Source organism: Salvelinus namaycush, unplaced genomic scaffold (genome assembly GCF_016432855.1).
Source record: "Salvelinus namaycush isolate Seneca unplaced genomic scaffold, SaNama_1.0 Scaffold244, whole genome shotgun sequence".
NCBI classification, from domain to species: Eukaryota; Metazoa; Chordata; class Actinopteri; order Salmoniformes; family Salmonidae; genus Salvelinus; species Salvelinus namaycush.
The window spans coordinates 140,001-145,007 of NW_024059275.1; positions in this window are offsets into that span (position 1 = coordinate 140,001).

The window sequence follows — 5,007 nt, forward strand, 5'->3', positions numbered from 1 at the left end:
CGGCAAGGGCCTAGGTGAGCTATAACAACTGTCACAGAGCAGTTATTCCACATTTTACAAGACCATTTCATAAGCATGAAGGATGGACACATGACGCCAGGTTATAGCAAGGGCCAAGGTGAGCTATATAACTATGATATAGCGAGCTAAAAGGCCCTACAACATGGAGCAGCCATTAGAAAACCATTAATCAGTACAGATCACAAATGCTACAGGATACATTGGTTTACAATGAACACGCACAATACACTATTCTCTATGCTATGTTATAGTTGACCGACGGTGACTTGATTGTCTATTCTCTATGCAGGGAAGATCTGGCTGGATAATGTTCAGTGTAACGGAGGAGAGAAGAGTATTGAGCTGTGTAAATCTCGAGGCTGGGGCAACAGTGACTGCACACACGATGAGGACGCTGGAGTCATCTGCAAGGACGAGAGGCTTCCTGGTTTTGTCGACTCCAACGTCATCGATGTAAGGCATTTACAATGGGTTACAAATGACGTTACGCAGTAGCAGGGTCGGGGGTCAATCCCAGTCAATTCAGGAAGTTCACTGGAGACCTAATTTCTAATTCTATTCAATGCCTTTTGAATGAAGAACATGTTGAATTAAAATTGGCTTTACCCATAGGACTCTGGTCAAAAGTAGTGTACTATATAGGGAATAGGACTCTGGTCAAAAGTAGTGCACTATATAGGGAATAGGACTCTGGTCAAAAGTAGTGCACTATATAGGGAATAGGACTCTGGTCAAAAGTAGTGCACTATAAAGGGAATAGGGCTCTGGTCAAAAGTAGTGTACTATATAGGGAATAGGACTCTGGTCAAAAGTAGTGCACTATATAGGGAATAGGACTCTGGTCAAAAGTAGTGCACTATATAGGGAATAGGACTCTGGTCAAAAGTAGTGCACTATAAAGGGAATAGGGCTCTGGTCTAAAGTAGTGTACTATATAGGGAATAGAATGCCGTTTGGGATACAGTTATATGTACTGCTGCTCTGTAACCAGCCTGCTGCTGCTGATGTCTGGGTTTATGCACTCTGCATAGGTCACTGAGCTGAACATAACAGGGACTAGGACTGCAGGTGAAAATGAAAAGCTGCTGATTTCCTGGTGGGTTGAAGGAGCTGTGTGGTGATGCACCATAGAGCCCTATGCTAGAGTTTACAATTACACTCTCGTAGATCATTCCCTACGTCATAACATGGCCATGTCATAAGTTAACCACTGGTGATGACTGTCCAAACTGAGGAAGCACAGTTGAAAAGCACATAGGTGCCAGACAGCCAGTCTTTTTCCATCTACCTCCTCTCTCTCTCTCTCTCTCTCTCTCTCTCTCTCTCTCTCTCTGTCTCTGTCTCTGTTTCTGTCTCTGTCTCTGTCTCTCTGTCTCTCTGTCTCTCTGTCTCTCTACCCTCCTTCTCCTCCCCCTACCCCTCCTGCTCTTCCCCCTCCTCCCCCTCCTCCTGCTCCTCCCCCTCCCCCTCCTGCTCTTCCCCTCCCCCTCCCCCTCCTCCTCCTCCTGCTCATCCCCCTACCCCTCCTGCTCTTCCCCCTCCGCCTCCTCCTGCTCCTCCCCCTCCCCCTCCTGCTCTTCCCCTCCCCCTCCCCCTCCTCCTCCTCCTCCTGCTCATCCCCCTACCCCTCTTGCTCTTCCCCCTCCTCCTCCTGCTCCTCCCCCTACCCCTCCTGCTCCTCCCCCTCCTCTTCCCCCCCCCCCCCTCCCCCTCCCCCTCCTCCCCCTCCTGCTCTTCCCCCTCCCCCCCTCCTCCTCCCCCTCCCCCTCCTGTTCTTCCCCTCCTCCTCCCCCTCCTCCCCCTCCCCCTCCTGCTCTTCCCCCTCCCCCCCACCTCCTCCCCCTCCTCCCCTCCCCCTCCTGTTCTTCCCCTCCTCCCCTCCTCCTCCCCCTCCTCCCCCTCCCCCTCCTGCTCTCCCCCTCCTGTTCTTCCCCTCCTCCCCTCCTCCTCCCCCCCTCCCCCTACCCCTCCTGCTCCTCCCCATCCCCCTCCTGCTCTTCCCCCTCCCCCCCTCCTCCTCCCCCTCCTCCCCCTCCCCCTCCTGTTCTTCCCCTCCTCCCCTCCTCTTCCCCCTCTCCCCTCCCCCTCCCCCTCCTCCCCATCCCCCTCCTGCTCTTCCCCCTCCCCCCTCCCCCTCCCCCTCCCCCCTCCTCCCCCTCCTGCTCTTCCCCTCCCCCTCCTCCCCTCCCCCTCCCTCCTCCTTGTGTCTTACCCCTCCTCCCCCTCCTCTCTGTGTTCCTGTGGCCTGACTCCTCCTGTGTCCAGTCTGGCAAACAGACAACAAACCAGGAGTTCAGCCAACTCCTATTCCACCCACTCACTATGATCTGACTTCAGATCAGTTACAACCAGTTACTGTTACTGCCTTTAGTCAACCACTCACTATGATCTGACTTCAGATCAGTTACAACCAGTTACTGTTACTGCCTTTAGTCAACCACTCACTATGATCTGACTCAATGCAATGCAGCCTGGGAATCAAGATCAGTTACAACCAGTTACTGTTACTGCCTTTAGTCAACCACTCACTGTGATCTGACTCAATGCAATGCAATGCAGGCTGGGAATCAAGATCAGTTACAACCAGTTACTGTTACTGCCTTTAGTCAACCACTCACTGTGATCTGACTCAATGCAATGCAATGCAGGCTGGGAATCAAGATCAGTTACAACCAGTTACTGTTACTGCCTTTAGTCAACCACTCACTGTGATCTGACTCAATGCAATGCAATGCAGCCTGGGAATCAAGAAACCACAGTTACAACCAGTTACTATTACTGCCTTTATTCATGACCAGTTACTATTACTGCCTTTAGTCAACCAGTTACTGTTACTGCCTTTAATAACAACCAGTTACTATTACTGCCTTTAGTCAACCAGTTACTATTACTGCCTTTAGTCAACCAGTTACTATTACTGCCTTTAGTCAACCAGTTACTATTACTGCCTTTAGTCAACCAGTTACTATTACTGCCTTTAGTCAACCAGTTACTATTACTGCCTTTAGTCACAACCAGTTACTATTACTGCCTTTAATACAACCAGTTACTATTACTGTCTTTAGTACAACCAGTTACTATTACTGCCTTTAGTCAACCAGTTACTATACTACTGCCTTTAATAACAACCAGTTACTATTACTGCCTTTAGAACCAGTTACTATTACTGCCTTTAGTCAACCAGTTACTATTACTGCCTTTAATAACAACCAGTTACTATTACTGCCTTTAGTCAACCAGTTACTATTACTGCCTTTAATAACAACCAGTTACTATTACTGCCTTTAATAACAACCAGTTACTATTACTGCCTTTAATAACAACCAGTTACTATTACTGCCTTTAGTCATGACCAGTTACTATTACTGCCTTTAGTCAACCAGTTACTACTACTGCCTTTAATAACAACCAGTTACTACTACTGCCTTTAGTCAACCAGTTACTATTACTGCCTTTAGTCAACCAGTTACTATTACTGCCTTTAATAACAACCAGTTACTATTACTGCCTTTAGTCAACCAGTTACTATTACTGCCTTTAGTCAACCAGTTACTATTACTGCCTTAGTCAACCAGTTACTATTACTGCCTTTAGTCACCAGTTACTATTCCTAGCCTTTAATAAAACCAGTTACTATTACTGCCTTTAGTCAACCAGTTACTATTACTGCCTTTAATAACAACCAGTTACTATTACTGCCTTTAGTCACAACCAGTTACTATTACTGCCTTTAGTCAACCAGTTACTATTACTGCCTTTAGTCAACCAGTTACTATTTCTGCCTTTAGTCAACCAGTTATTATTACTGCCTTTAATAACAACCAGTTACTATTACTGTCTTTAGTCACAACCAGTTACTATTACTGCCTTTAGTCAACCAGTTACTATTACTGCCTTTAATAACAACCAGTTACTATTACTGCCTTTAGTCAACCAGTTACTATTACTGCCTTTAATAACAACGTTTACTATTACTGCCTTTAATAACAACCAGTTACTATTACTGCCTTTAATAACAACCAGTTACTATTACTGCCTTTAGTCATGACCAGTTACTATTACTGCCTTTAGTCAACCAGTTACTACTACTGCCTTTAATAACAACCAGTTACTACTACTGCCTTTAGTCAACCAGTTACTATTACTGCCTTTAATAACAACCAGTTACTATTACTGCCTTTAGTCAACCAGTTACTATTACTGCTTTAGTCAACCAGTTACTATTACTGCCTTTAATAACAACTAGTTACTATTACTGCCTTTAGTCAACCAGTTACTATTACTGCCTTAATAACAACCAGTTACTATTACTGACTCCTTTAATAACAACCATTTACTATTACTGCCTTTAGTCAACCAGTTACTATTACTGCCTTAGTCAACCAGTTACTATTACTGCCTTTAGTCAACCAGTTACTATTACTGCCTTTATAACAACCAGTTACTATTACTGCCTTTAGTCAACCAGTTACTATTACTGCCTTTAATACAACCAGTTACTATTACTGCCTTTAATACCAACCAGTTACTATTACTGCCTTTATAACAACCAGTTACTATTACTGCCTTTAGTCAACCAGTTACTATTACTCTGCCTTTAATAACAACCAGTTACTATTACTACCTTTAGTCAACCAGTTACTATTACTGCCTTTAGTCAACCAGTTACTATTACTGCCTTTAGTCAACCAGTTACTATTACTGCCTTTAATAACAACCAGTTACTATTACTGCCTTTAGTCAACCATTTACTATTACTGCCTTTAGTCAACCATTTACTATTACTGCCTTTAATAACAACCAGTTAACTATTACTGCCTTTAATAACAACCAGTTACTATTACTGCCTTTAGTCAACCAGTTACTATTACTGCCTTTAATAACAACCAGTTACTATTACTGCCTTTAATAACACACCAGTACTTATTTACTAATGCCTTTAGTCAACCAGTTACTATTACTGCCTTTAGTCACAACCAGTTACTA